Genomic DNA, 15735 nt, shown 5'->3' with positions numbered 1-15735 from the left:
TTCTCGGACGATCTGAAGGAACATGTCTCGCATGTCCGCGAAGTACTTTTGCGTTTGTCACGTAATCACCTGTACGCCAAAGCCGAAAAATGCTCGTTTCACCGGAATAACATGGAGTTCCTGGGATACGTAATCAGCAATGCAGGTATACACATGGATTCGGGCAAAGTGAAGGCTATTCAGAACTGGAAACAACCTCATGATTTGAAGTCCCTTCAGCGGTTTTTGGGGTTCGCCAATTTTTATCGGCGCTTTATTCCACAGTTTTCACAGGTCACGGCCCCATTGACACATCTGACCAGTGTCAAGATACCTTTCCTTTGGGATCAAGAGGCATCGACAGCATTTGAGTGCTTGAAGACAGCGTTTAGTACAGCTCCTGTTTTGCGTCATCCTAACGATGAGATGCCATATATCATCGAAGCAGATGCCTCCAACTTCGCTGTTGGAGCGGTCCTGCTACAAAAACATCCTGCATCCGGCGATGAACATCCTGTGGCCTATTACTCACGGAAACTCACCTCTAGTGAGCTGAACTATGCCGTTATTGAAAAAGAACTTTTGGCCATCAAGACGGCGTTTGAAGAATGGAGGCATCATTTACTTGGTGGTCGTTTCCCTGTAGAAGTTCGCACCGACCATCGCAACTTGCAGTTCCTACGAACATTGCAGTGTCGCACTGCTCGCCAAGCCCGCTGGGCCTTCTTCTTCTCTCACTATGATTTCAAAATCACATACATTCCTAGCTCCCAGAACCAGAAGGCTGATGCCTTGTCCAGATCCTTGGAAAAGGAAGAAGTGGGAGCCGGTTTGGATACGCCTATGATAACTCCCAAACACTTTCTCCTAACCTTAGCTCCGCATCTCCAGAAGATCATCCAAGAGACCTTGAGGGATCCGGAACGTGTCGATCTGCTAAAGAAACCCCAGATCTGCGAACGCGACGGTTTTTTGTTCTTCCTGAACCGGTTATACATACCTTCGGCTGCCCTTCGCTTGGACATTCTCCATGGGTTTCACGATTCTCAAGTAGCTGGTCATCGTGGTATCAAGGCTACCCAGGAGTTGATCTCCAGACAATTCTGGTGGCCTGGATGGGCCAAAGAAGTAAAGTCATATGTGGAAAGTTGTCCTATCTGTGCTCAGACAAAGACACCTAGAAGAAAGCCTTTGGGACTACTTAGGCCTACTGAAACTCCTCCCTACCCTTGGCATACAATCGCTACCGACTTCATTGTTGAGCTTCCGCCCTCTGCTGATCACACTTGTGTCATAGTGGTCGTGGATTGTTTCACTAAATATGCACATTTTATTCCTTTCATGAAGATCCCTACTTACTCCCAGATGGCTTTGGCATTCCTACACAACATCTATCGGTTACACGGACTCCCTGTGAAGATCATCTCTGATCGTGGTTCACAATTTCTTTCATCTTTCTGGCGTCAGTTGTGTAGTCATCTAGGCATCCATAGAGCCTTGAGCTCAGGCTATCACCCGCACACCAACGGTCAGACCGAAAGGACGAATCAAACCCTGGAGCAATACTTACGTTGCTATGCCAATGCCACTCAGTCAAACTGGCTAAGGTACCTGGACTTGGCGGAGGTTTCCTATAACAATGCGGCCCATGCTGCCACCGGCATCAGTCCTTTTCTATGTTCAGCTGGACAACATCCCAAGCTGGTTCCTTTCTCACCTGTGGTGCCCAGCTCTGTTCCGTCTGCAGACCACTTGGTCTTCAATATTCAGAAACAACATGTCCTGGCCCGGAGAACCCTTACAGAGACACGTGAGCGCATGAAGGAGCAGGCCGATAGGGACCGAACCGCGGAACCCGATCTCCAGGTGGGCGATCTGGTTTGGTTGTCTTCCAAAAATCTACCTATTCGTAATTTACCTACCAAATTGGCACCCCGGTTGTATGGGCCTTTCAAGATTGCCAAGCGTTTGTCCTCAGTGGCTTTTCGATTGGTGCTGCCCCGCACTTGGAGGATACACCCTGTCTTCCATGTCTCCCTTTTGAAGCCCTATGTGAAGGATGTCTTTCGACGCTCTGGTCCTCAGCCCTCCTCTGTTCTGGTACAAGGGGTTCCTGAATTTGAGGTTCAGGAGATCTGTGATTCACGGATTCGTCGGGGTGTGCTCCAGTTCCTGATCGATTGGAAGGGTTATCCCGCTTGTGATCGCACTTGGGAGCCGCACTATAATGTGCACGCTCCCCGGCTTATCCGTGAATACTTTCTTCATTTCCCCTGGAAGCCTGGGGCCCCGGGCCTTTCTGGGAGGGGGCATAGTGTCACGCCGCCCGTCCTGAGGTCCCCTTACCCGCTACGGCGCTCCCCGTCCTGGAGGCTGTATCCTCGTTTTCGGCTTCGGGGTCCGGGGGTGTCCTGGGTCCCAGGTGCTTCCGGGTCTCCTACGTGCACTGCTTCGCGCATGCGCGGGCGCCCGCTCTCCGCTCTCCGCGCATGCGCAGTGCGCAGGATGCTCGGTTCGGGAGGGCGTGCGGCTCAAGCCTCGTTGTGGGGTGTCCGTTGCCTGGGAGACGGCACGGCTTGCGTTACAGGCCTCCCAGGTGCCGGCGGGCCTATTTAAGGAGCCCTGATCCTTTTCCAAACCGCGTCTCAACGCGGTTTGTTCGGATCGTGTCTTTGCTGCCTTGCGTTATTTTCCCTTGTTCTGCCTGGGGGACCCCTGCCTCCACCTTCCCTTGTTCTGCCTGGGGGACCCCTGCCCTCCACTTCCCTTGTTCTGCCTGGGGAACCCCTGCCTTTCGCCTTGTCCTTCCTCATTCCTTCTTCCCCTTCCTTCAGCTCCAGAAGTTCCGCTCGGCCTCCTTGGTTCTGGTCCCAGCCCAGTCCTTCCAGTTCCTATCCGCTCTGTGCTTTCCCCTCTTGTTCCGTACTTCCTCCTGACCGGCCTGCTCTTCTTGCTTCCTTGTCTTCTTCCCTGGAGGGACCGTTCTGCCTCCAGTCCCCGGACCTGCCTACCATCGGAATCCCACCAAGGACCCCGGACCATCTACTCAGAGGCTCCCCCTGCCAGTGCTTGCACTGTCCTGATGCCACTCAATCAGGGGTGAGCCAACCCGTGGCGTTGGGAGCCGGTTCACCTCCAATCCGGTTCCATTCGGGCTGGTGTTGGGCTGGTTCCCCGCGCCATCCGTCACATCTCTCCGGGTCATCCGACAGCCTGGCCTCATCACCAAGGAACCCAACCGGACGAACAGGTACGCAGCGTTCTCGTGACGCTATTTACAACAGGGTTATATGCTACTTAGATAGCAAGCCTTGGCTTAGGATTCAGGAAAGCCAGCTGGATCTCAGGACACTCTGGACAGATAGGGCAGGGGTCTGGTCACTCCACTCTCAAAGATGGTAAGGTTCAGCAGCCTTCTCTCGGTCCTCCTTCGCATGGCTACCCGGTTATTGTGTGTCTGTCCTGAGTCCTAGTAAAGTCCCCCTTATATAGCAGAAATTACATCACTAACTTTAAAATCTAGGGGAAGTACTCTGTGATTATCCCTGCCACCCGATTTGGGCAGTTTATCTCTCTCTCTCTCTCTCTCTCTCTCTCTGCCCCCAGTAAGGATTGGATCAGGGATTTTGGAGCACCATATGTCTTTCCCCTTTATTTCCATCCTTTGTTCTCATTTCAACTTTTTTGGCAAAAACGAGATATTTATTATAACTTCTAAATGAATTAGTAACTGCCATATGCAACATATATTCTGTTTGAGTTAGTCATGGGGAATTAGATAAGCCAACCGCCAAATCAGTGCAATGTACTTTGGAAATGTGTCACCTTTTTGTCATTTTCATAAAATGTACAACAGTTATGAATATGTCAGTTCTCAAGCATGTTCCTAATTTCATGTTCTACCTTTTCATCAAATCTCATAATTGTCACATGTTCAAATCAGCCGGAAACCTAATCTAACTGGCCATTATAATTCTCAGAATCCCAGGTAAATGCAATTTATATCCTTAAAATCGCCTGGAAATTACATGAAAAAAGGCTTAAAATGGAAATCAATCCTCAGTCTGATGGCTGCGCAACATGTCTAAAATGAAATAGTCTTTTAATATTAATTGTGAGTGTCTTGTTCAACATATGGGAGGGCCGGTTCTTCCCCACAGCCATCTGTTTCCCTGGGCTCGCCTGTGAACAGAGTTTTTTTTGTGAGCCCGTTTAAAATTGGCAGTTTGCTCTTTGAAGTGGGTGCTAAATTGACTCTCATCTTCTTGTCATGCTTCAGCCACATTTTGCCTTCTTTTGAAATCTAGGGCTCCTGCCATCATGTCTGCAGAATAGGGAATTTTGATGCCCTCAGCAGCATCACATTTTATTGCGGGATTGTAAGAGGAGAGGTGTGATATCCAGCTGGAAGTGGGGCTAGTAATTGTGAAGTTCCTGCCTCAGCCAAAACAGTTTTTTCCTGAAGTAAGTTTCTCTTCACATGTTACTGGAGTTTTGTGGAGGAAACATAATATACATTTGCTCTGGTCACCCACCACATCCTGTTCTGCTTCCCTGGCATGTTCTGTGTGAGCAATTATATCTTTTTCCATTGTGGCTTTTTAAAGCCGTTTTCATTTGCAACACATGTGCAGGCCGTTTTTGCTTTTAATGTTTAAAACTCCTGTTTTGCAGGTCACAGGATTCTTTGATTCCTCCTCCTTGGGTGAATTTACATTGCTGCTTGTCCATTGTAAATGATGGGTAGGTCGCTTTCCACATGGTTCTTTAATTTTACATGAGCACAAAAGAAAAAAACAGGCAGTTTTTGGTTGCAGTGTTTAAAGGGCTGCTGTCCATGTGAAAGGTAAAGCAAAAGCCAGGCCGTTTTTGGGTGCTGTGTTTAAGGGATGCTTTTCTTGTGAAAGGGACTTCTATTTGGGGCCTTTAAATGCACCCCCACATGCCCCCCTGCTCTTCCATGACTCTTTGTTGAGGAAGAGTTGGTCAGAGTGGGGTTTCCTTTGGTGTAATTTTCCTTCATCAGGGAGTGGTCACCCCAGTATCCCCTTCCATCTCTGAGTTGGGGGGTATGGCATGGCACCCCTTTCTTCCTTCCCTTCCAGGTCCCCGGGTTTCTCATGGCGCTCCACTCCAGGCTGGAATTTAAGGATGTTAGTTCTCTAATATAAGATTTTTTTTTTAAAACGAGTTTCAGTATTTTTTACACATATTTTTCTCGGAACCTTTGCAAAGAATTCACGCAACAATAACCTACAGTTAAAATACCTTCTAGCTTTATAAACCGTTTGTTTCTTTTTTTTTTCTTCATTTGTACAATAATTTCAAGTAAATTACTCCCTGATATATATATATATATATATATATATATATATATATATATATATATAAGGATTTTTCCTTCTTCCTTTTCATTCTTCAGTTGGTTCCTCTGTTCGGCTTTCATTTGGCTCATCAATCAGTCGCACAGCGTGTCTGGGGTGACAGCTTTTCAACTGATTGATGTGGACCCATTTTTCTTCTGTCAGTTCTCCTTTAGGGATGCAGATATTATAGGCAACAGGTGAGATTTTATCTACAATTTCAAAGGGGCTGCACCAGGAGGGAAGGAATTTCCATTCCTTGGTCTGGTTCCTCTGAAAATTGTACAAGTAGACTCTGTCTCCTACTTGATATTCTTTTTTAATGGCCTTTAAATCGTAGTGGGTTTTCATCCCCTCTGCCAATTGTTCCAGATTCCGCTGAGCGTACGCAAAAGCATGCTGAAGGTATTTTCTTAGATTCTCAATATATTCATGTGTCGTGGACGCAGTAATCAGTGTCTGCTCTTATGTTCTGTAGAAAAGATTCTGGGGTAGCAGCATTTTACATCCAGTCATTAGCTTGTATTGAGACATTTTGGTCGCAGAAGATGGTGTAGACCTGATGTCCATCAGGACAAGCGGTAGTCGTATGTCCTAACTAGGCCCAGAGTCCACCACAAACTTCTTAAGAATGCTCACAATCGTTTTATTGTACCCCCCAACTCCCCCACTTGAGGCTGGCTGGTAGGCAATATGGAGTTTTCGCTTTACCCCAAGTATCTCCCACATCTTTGTCATCACCTCGCCGGTGAAGTGACTCCCTCGGTCTCACTCAATCCTTTGGGGAAGGACGAAACACGATAAGATGTGGTTGATCATCAGGGCAGCTGCTGTTTCTGCCTTGAAATTTTGGGGCTGGGAGACATTCCACCCATTTGGTAAACAAGCATGTTACTGTTAACATGTACTTGTTTCCTCTAGAGGAGCGAATCAATGGCCCGATGAAATCTACTTGGAAATCTGACCAAGGCAGTGTCATCCCCCTTTTCTGTAGGGGAGCTCGGTGTGTGGGAGAACTTGGCTGAAATTGTGCACACACAAGATACCCCTTCAAGTATTGGTCAAGGTCCTGCCCCATGTGTGGCCAGTATGCAACCTCTCCCAAGATTTCCAAAGTAGTATTAAACCCCTGATGGACGGCTGTGGCTGCATCATGAGCATGACTCAACATCAGGCTTCCGAATGAGGTAGGTACCACTCACTGGTCACATCCAGCGATGGATCTCCATACCAACAAATTATTGTGGATTTGGAACATTTTGGGGAACTTCATGAACACCCAGAGATCCTCTTTCCCAATATAATCAGCTTCGGTCAGAGGACAATTCACAGGGTCTTCAATGTGTTGATAAAATGTGCCTATTATCGGATCCCATTTTTGTGCCATGATCAAATCAGCATCTGGGGTCTCCTTACTCCACTGGGCAGTTGAGAGTTCCTTTTGGGCAAGTGTTTGGGACCTGGTGACAACAGCGACCTGGATTTCCCCCAACTAGGACTCAATCTCAAGGATCTTTTGGCCAACTGGTCAGCCAGGTCATTTCCAGTTTTGTCTGGTCCCTCTGTTCTGGAATGACCCTTGATCTTCTTCTAGTAGATGGTCATCTCATTAGAGGTGACCAGATCGTCAATGGATTGCATTAGTTTGCCATGCTTGAGTGGTTTATTGTTTGCACACAGCATGCCTCTTTTTTCCAATTGCTCAGGTGCTTCATGAACCCATTTCTGACATAGTCTGAATCAGTGAGTATGACTAATTTGTGGAGTTGTTGTTACATGGCAGTGAGGACTGCCTGGTGAACTGCCATCAACTCTGCCACCTAACTACTTTGGGGACCGATCTTGTAGCCAGCAGAGGGCTCCGGGACATCATTCACCCAGGCATTCCCAACGCCTGCTACCAGTTCCTTTTGCCCGTTGTTATCAACATGGTACGAGGAACCTTTTCTCTTATAATATGGTTTTTAACCTTTATTTGTTTTTCATGTTTTTACACTGTTGCACTTAAGTTTTATTAAGAAGAACTCTTCACTAATTGAGTTAATGTATATGTCCTTCCAATAGGGAGACCTTGTAATGGCCCAAGAAGAAGCCTATTTCACTTACTAGCCAAACCGTCATTGGACGCCGCACCCCGTGTGCTGAAGCAGTCCTTATCAAGAACACTTGTTTTTGATTTACCTCTTGACGTAGACCTACAACTAGGGCACCCTTCTGCCTGGCACATTAGACCTCACTGAGGTCCTGAGAAAAGAATGTGACATTTAGCACTTTCCAGAACAAACAGAGCCCCAATTTTTTCGGAGTTCTGTTTGTTTTTGTTTTGTATGAGTTTATGTAACATAAGGATGACACCTGGATATGTGAAGCTAACACATGTACAGTAATCTGTCATTTGTTTATATATGTTGAATGCACTTGTATATGCACTGTTCATTGTGTAATCATTGTACTTTGACAAAAGAGACAAAAAAGTCATATAGAAAATAGAAAAATATTTTTCAAAAAAGAGCTTTGGCAAAAGAAGAAAAAAACAGATTCAATAGCAAAATAAACAATGCTGTGTGAACTCAAACCCGTTTAGTGTTTTTCTATTCACATTAAGGTTATAGTAGACACAGAGACATACCTGTCAAGTGAAACATGAAAAAAAATATATATTTGCATGAATAATATCTAAATACCCAAGTGTAGATGGTAGGTCACCCTCCCTTTGTTTCAATTCTACTTAGCCTGTAGTCCTGCCATCAATAGAGCTGTCCCTCCTGTCACCAATCAACATGGTAAGAGCATCCATCCACATAAACTGTGGGCATCCCCTGGCATGTGTCTTCCTCATAGACTTTGTGCGGGGAAGTCAGGTACGCCTCCATGTGGTCTTGTGTTTTTAGACTTTCGTCCTCGAGACAGTTTTCCTGAGCACAATCATGCAAGTCAGCCAAACCTTGCATGAGGAGACTCTTCTTGTTTTGGACATATCTGACATCCACAGGAAAGCCTTGGATGGACAGAATCCAGGAAGTAAATCTGGAATTACTCACATTCCCCACCCGGATTCTGTCACTTTGGAGGTATTGCAAAGGCTGGTGAGGAGTCTCTATAATGATGTGCTCCCCCTGGATGAACGTGCAGACATTTTTCAATGCCCACACTGTTGCCAGGTGTGCCATCTCACAATCGTTGATTTTTTCCACCACAGAGGATAAAGTCTTACTCGCATAGGAGATACCTAGTCATGCTTCTGGTATAATACTGCTGTTAAACACGTATTTGACAACCTCGTCTCCAAGAAGAACTCCTGGTGTTTGACGGGCTAAGCTTGACGAGGTGCTTGTGAGAAGCTTCTCTTCATTTGTTTCACTATTTCATCTTGCTCCGGACCCCATTCTCACTTGATCCCAGACTTTAATAAATTGACCAGTGGTCCTGTGACCTCTTCGTAGTCCTCTATGAACTTTCTGCTGTAATTAGTCAGTCCAAGAAGACTCCTTAGTTCACACAGAGTTGTGGGGTCTTATAATTTTAGTAATGCTTACACCATTTTCTCCTGGGGACAGAGACCCTCAGCAGTGATTTCATGCCCTAAGAGGTTCATGCGGGTTCCTACACCACTGCACACTCTGGAAGGACAATTTCACTGTGGCTTCCTTCAACTGGATCAGAACATAGTAGATTACCGCAATAGGGTCCTCCACAGTTGAGCTTTTAATTAGAACATCATCCACATAGGCCAGGTTTCCCCTTTTACCCAAGTCGGGCATGGCCTTGTGCAAAAAAAAGTTACATTCATTACCAGAGTTTATATATCCAAAGGGGTGTCAGGTCCACGTGTACTGCTGCCCCCCCGAAGGTAAAGGCCATCTTATACTGGTCTTCCCTACTCACAGGTACTGCCCAGTATCCATTGGTCAGGTCAATGGTGGTATACACCTTTGACCCTTGGATCTGGGCCAGTCTCTGGTCAATGTAGGGAAGAGGCCGTCAGGACATAGGGACCCTTTTGTTCAACCCCCTACAGTCTGCGCATAGTCTCCATTGGCCTTTGGGTTTGAGTATCCCAAGTACTGGATTGTTAAAGGTACTGTGGATTGGACGAATTATCCCACTGCACTTTAGGTTCTTTATGATTTCTGTGAGTGACTCCTTAGATGCGAGAGGCAACCGATATTGCTTCACGAATACTGGAGTCATCCCGGGGTCCGTGGGTATGGATGTAGAATGTATCTCGGTGCAACCACAGTCGTACAAGTCCACGGCAAAGATTTCTTGAAAATCCAGAAACACCTGCTTCAGCTTTTGCTTTTGCTCCTCAGTCTCACAGGCATCAACAAGGTTGATCCATTCCTCAGCCTAGAAAGACCTTGGGTTTTGCAATCTCTGCAGTATCCTCCATCTGTGTGGAGAGATCTCTCGTTATGGTGCTGGCCTGGACAGGAGGTTTCAGGTAGCAGAGGCAGTCACTGTTGACCTGAAACACCACCTCATCCTTCCTGATGTCGCAGGTCACCTCTTCCCCCCCATAAGGCCAGGAAGAGTACACCAAGAAATTCCCCCCTTGCTGGGTGAAAATCTTTTCTGGAGGTAAGTCATCGTCACAGTCGTAGCTGTCATTGGGGATCTGTCCCATGATTTAATTCCCTAAATCAATGGAGAAATGTTGGGCATCAACCACCATTCCAATAAAGGTGTCTGCGCCCAGAGTGACACTCCTAGGGTAGCTGTTATCCAACAATATTGGAATGGTGTCGTGTTCTAGGTCAACTAATGGGGTTGGGTTCAAATACAACCCCTGCTGTTGGAGATGATGATTTAAATTTATATAACCGTCCGGGTTTTGGAGTTTCTGGCCTCTCTTAGTTTTTAGGGGGAAAAGGAATTATTGGGCCAGTCCTGGGATGGTGACCTCTTCTCCAGTTTGAACTTCCACTGCATACAGTATCAATTGAGTTGACCGAATTGCCTTTTCAGGATTGTCAAAGCCCATGGGGTTATCCCCCAGTCGGGACCAGACTTTATAATTAATGAGGTCCAAATTAATTGCGAATCGATTGAGAATGTCACTGCCTAAGTAGAAGGCAGAGGGGACATCTCGCACAACCAAACAATTATGCTCTATGCTTTTCTCACCAATGGACATGTTAAGCATGCTAGCATGCTAGGCAGGAGATGTTTGGAATTGGGAGTTTCCAGGCCCATTTCCCACTTACCTATCAATTTAAATGTTGGAATGGTCTGATCTTTTGGGAGTTTCCTGAATAACGCTTCGCTGATGAAGCTTTTTCCATTATTCAGGCATACTCGGGCCAGAACAGGCCCCCCCTCATTTAAATGAATGGGGAGGAACAGCTGTTCACCCTTTTTCTGAATTTCAGCCAGGCTTTGAGCTGGTTTTTCATCACTTTTTATCATGGGATTTGAGTTTTCCTCAAATTGTGGATCAGTATAACATTTCAGGGTAATTCCTTCCAGTGTGGAATGCCACTTAAAATTGGGAGGAAGGTTGATTTTCAAGAATGGACAAGAGTTCCCATCACCAGTTTGTTCTCCTACAGCAATTACAGTTATGTCAGGGACTTGATTGTTCCTGAAGTGGAACTCAATTTTGTCAGACCGTTGCTCAACCATATGGCATGTGCCATTTAAGCTTACATAGTTGGTGCTCTGTTTTCATTTTATTGTCCGGTTAGTCTGTGTCCAGAGCACCTTGTACACACAGTCTATTAGGGGTGACAATCTCCGAAGGAGGTCATTCCCTAGGAGACAGGGTGTTCCCTCTGGAGTGACGACTATAACCTGGTGTTTCACCTTGTGTCGCCCAATTTTGATCTCCAGATCCACAGACCCCTCAACGGGAATGTAATTTCCCTCAAAGTCCTGGAATTGTCCAGGAAGAGTTGTGAGGGGAATTTGGGGACTCTCCCCCATTCTGAATTGATTTGCTCAAATGCCTTTTTGGACAGCAGGGTGGCTTGGGATCCGGTATCCACCAGCGCTGAAAATGCACACTGCTCTTGCACCCGGATGGCGGCATAAAACCTACCTTCTTTCTCCTCCAAGGGGCAAAGGAAATGGGCAATTTGGGCCAGCTTGGTGGTTAACTTCTTTATTTTGAACTCCGACAATGTGTGACCTTGGACAATTTCCTGTGTCAGAGTTTGTCATCTGTGGAGAAACATTAGCATCCTGAGATTTGGGGGATTTGGGAATCCTCTTTTTCCCCTGATTCGGTACTGTGCCCTGTTGGGTGTCTTGACCCACGTGCAAGCTATCATGCTACAACAATTGGTGCTGTGGGCTTAGAAAATTCAAGATGGCGGAAAACCCACATGTGCGCCGAAATCCAGGAAAGCTGCGCAGTTTGTGCGCACACCAAAATGGTTGCCTCACTTGCCACCCACCAGTGTGAGAATGATAGGCCGGGGTGCCATGAGGGAAATGGGTTGCCAAAGGAAAAACAGTAGCGCCGGTTAGCTTCAAAGCGCTTTAAAACCACCCTGTGTTTCTCTGAAGGCAGGCTCAAAATGCCTATTTTCAAACATTGCAACATGTGCAAAATATTCACTGAACACCAGCAGACATTTGGCAGAATGGAGTTTTGTGTGCTTACAAAATCTGGGAAATGAAGAGCACAAAACAATGTATAACTAAACTGGCTAAGCTGTGCATGTCAGCAGCTTAAGACTAACTGAAACTGGATTTAAAACCACACCAGATTTGACTTTTTGTATAAAGCTGAATAAATGAACCCAAAACAGGCCAAAGAAAGACTTACTGAGAGGAAGATACAATGTAAAGTTATATTCTGAAGTGACTTGAAGGTTTATAACAAGACTGGCTGAGCTGTGGATTTCAGCAGTTTAAGTAAATGTGGACTGAAAGACACTAAAAATCTCAATGTTTAAAAGAAATGAGTGACCTACTTTTGAGTGTCACATAGGTTGCAATTGTTTAAATGTCATAGTTTTAAACTTAGAATCAGTATTCTAGCTGCATATGTAAAAATGTTTAGTTTATTTGAATGCAGAAACTGGGGAACAAAAAGTGACATTTTATCTGAAACTTGGCTTGAGAAACTGAATCCTGCCTGACAACTACCCCCATCAGGAGTGAAACTTGAGTCACAGCTGTGTTCCCAGGCCTATCTGCCTTTTGCTGGCCACACTAAGGATATGCCATCTCTCTGATAATTGAATTAGGGGGAGCCCCACAGAACACAGGAGCTCTGAACAATGCAACCCCCTTCACCCAGGCAGATGGTTTATTACAGAGGTCGTAAAACAGCTTCCTCTTGGCAGAAGCTGGGAGGGGCACTGCCTGTGAGAGCAAGCTGGCTTGGCAGAACTGGAAAAACCAGAAATTCAACCTTGTGCTGGGGGAAACCACACCCCTTTGGGGGCCAGAACATAACTTTAAAAAGATGGATCATTCATAGAGCGGACATGTGAAAATTTTATAAATGATACCATAATTCTTGTGATTTTTCTGCCCACGTTTTAAGACATGGTAGGACCCGGTGGTATGTTCAGGGGGGTTTTAGCGGAAAAGAGGATATTACTCTAAATGTATGCATGTTAAAAATCTGACACTTCATCTATTAATGACCATACTCCTTGCGCACATGTGTGTAAATTTGGGTCAATGTCAGAAATTGCAAAATCCGTTAAAAAGTGAAATATGTGCCATTTCTCAATGCAAGCTCCTAGAAACAGCAGATTTGGGACAGAGTATACCTCATGTGATATGTGACATGGGTATGTAATTTCAAACAACTGTGTAACTGTGAAATATGTGTTTTGATCATATATAGATTTGGGTGCACAGATGACAGGGGAGTTTTTTTCAAGAGATCATAAATGGCTGACATCACTCTGACACAACTTAGCTCCCCCAATCAGGGGAGAAATGAAAGCTGGACCAATGACAAGTGAGAGGGGCAAGTTTAGTTATGACCAACACACACACCCACATTCTAAACAGATAAAAGCAGAGAGTGCAAGCCAAATAGACCTTCATTTCCATCTGCCGCTGGAAGCTCTGCCGGAAAAATCCATACTTACCTACATCAAACTTCAAAGAGCCAACACTTAGACTCCAAGATAAACAGAGACTACAGAACCTTAACCAAAAAGGCCACTGCCAGCAAGAGTATTTGTCAACAGGCCTAAAAATCTTTTTGCAACTGAACTCTTCAGACAGCCGGCTGACGCCGTCTGAATTTTGCCAAGAACTTTTGCAAGAACCCGGTGACAGAAATATCCAGGAAGCAGTGCAGAGAACCAGAGAGAGACCAGAGTCCAGTCCAAAACCTGACCAGATCCGTGACGAGGCCCATTTAATTCAAGAATATAGTGTGAGTACCTAGCCGTGACGAGGCCCATTTAATTCAAGAATATAGTGTGAGTACCTAGCAAAACTGTGCAGAACCAATCTCTTAGTTAAAATAATATAATTCAATCTATTTTAATCTAAGTAGAACTGCCTCCTGTCACCTGTAATTTGCAAAGCTGTCACCTGTCATTTTCTAGTTGCTAGCTGTCACTTGTCTTTTTGAAACTTTAAAATTTCAAATCTGAAAAACGACCTCCACAAAATCGCTCATATCTCCGCGACCGTTTGTCTTAGAGAATTGCAGTAACTTTCATTTGGAAGCTGAGATCCTAGGCTTTCCCAGGACCCCAAAACGATAGTGATAGTCCTTGTAGTTCTTCTGTAATAGCGCCCGGCGCATTCGCGAATTTTACCGCGATTTGCAAATTTCTCCACGTGTAAAAAAATCTGCTGCTGCTTGCCTTCCATTTGCCAGAAATTCGTTTAACCTGCTAACTATCCCTGCATCATTGCTAGTGTGAACCTGGACTAATATTAACTAGATACCACTCACCCTGAACCTCTACAGGGAATTAAAAGCAATTTAGCATATTTTTCAGCACATATCAAAGCACTTTTGCCTGTGTTTTCAAACTTCTGTAGTCTAAGCTTGCTGGGTGAACTGAATCACAGGTGATTGCATTTCTGAGAACTGTGTGCCTTCCTTCCATTTCCTTGCATTGCATAAAAGGGGGGGAGTGGATTGCCAGAGAAAAGTGATTACATTGTTTTGTTGAAATCATATTGAGTATTTTCTATACTGCATTTAAATCATTCAACCTTGCATTTCCTTGAACCCTATAAAGCATTCTCTACCACATTATACTTCTGTACCTATTTACCAGTGTGCTACCTTATCCATTTCATGTCAACTCCTTAGTGATTATAAAGAAGTGTGCTAGTGCCAGATTCTCCGTTGTTAATCTATATTATATCAGATTAAGTGTGATATTCAATTATTAATTTATTATAAAGTGTGATCTATATATCTATTGTTTAAATTATCAAATAAACCTTTTAACTTGCAAAACAGAACTACTTCTTGGCTCAGTGGGGTCAGGAGGATTCCAAGAGAGGGGTGTTATATAGGGGTAGTCATCCAGAACGCATGAACTGGACATAAAGATATATCAATAAGGGTTTTCATTCAGTATTCTAGACTAGGCGTTGACTTGGCTGTAGTGCTGAATTGAATCCTCTTACAAATTGGGGGCTCGGGCCGGACGTCTGGGTTAGATTTACCATTTGTGCAGATTAATACAGCGTGCCAGCTGACCAGATACACATATCCGGTCGGATCACCACGCTGCATTACGCTGTGAAGCATTCCTCAAAAGGGACACTCCAAGAAAAGTTCTGTTCTGCAAAAATAAAATACTAACTTCTGTAAGTCAGGACAGAGACCAATCTCTAGAATGACGACCTTAGTAGACATGAAAATAGCCAGAGAGCACTTCTTACATAAGTTATTTGTGAGAGGTGAGTGGACTCACCAGGACCAAACAGTCTGGTTGCAGGCCATCACGCAACAGGTCACTGAAACAGGGTCAGATATATATAGAGATCAGGGTCCATTACATGTGGCCCTGAGTGAACTATATATGGCTCCTAAGGCCAAAGATGAACACGACAAGATTGTTAGGATAGCGGCATATTTATATTTATATATGGGAGCCATACAGAATAAATGTGCTGAAGGCCATGATCTGGCAAAAAGGCAACAGATGGCGTTAGAGAAGGCCCAATCTGATCTGGACTCTTCTGAGCAAAGGCTGCACAGGAGCCAGGAGTCAGAAGATGATAGTAGGCAGTACATCATTAAAATAAAAGAGGATATGGGCATCCTACAACAGGAAAAGACAGACCAGGATACCAGATTTCTGGCCCTGCAGAAGGAGCACCAAGACAGTTTGGACTCCCTACTGCAGAACCAGAAAAAGTTGGAGCAACAGATCAATTTCAACAGGGCATGCGCGGAGCAGGTAGTCACCCTGCAAAGCCAGCTAGATAGAGAGAAAGAGGAGAG

This window comes from Ambystoma mexicanum, chromosome 13, assembly GCF_040938575.1.
Source record: "Ambystoma mexicanum isolate Mex_15411 chromosome 13, UKY_AmexF1_1, whole genome shotgun sequence".
NCBI lineage: Eukaryota > Metazoa > Chordata > Amphibia > Caudata > Ambystomatidae > Ambystoma > Ambystoma mexicanum.
Note: the sequence above shows the minus strand (reverse complement) of the source record.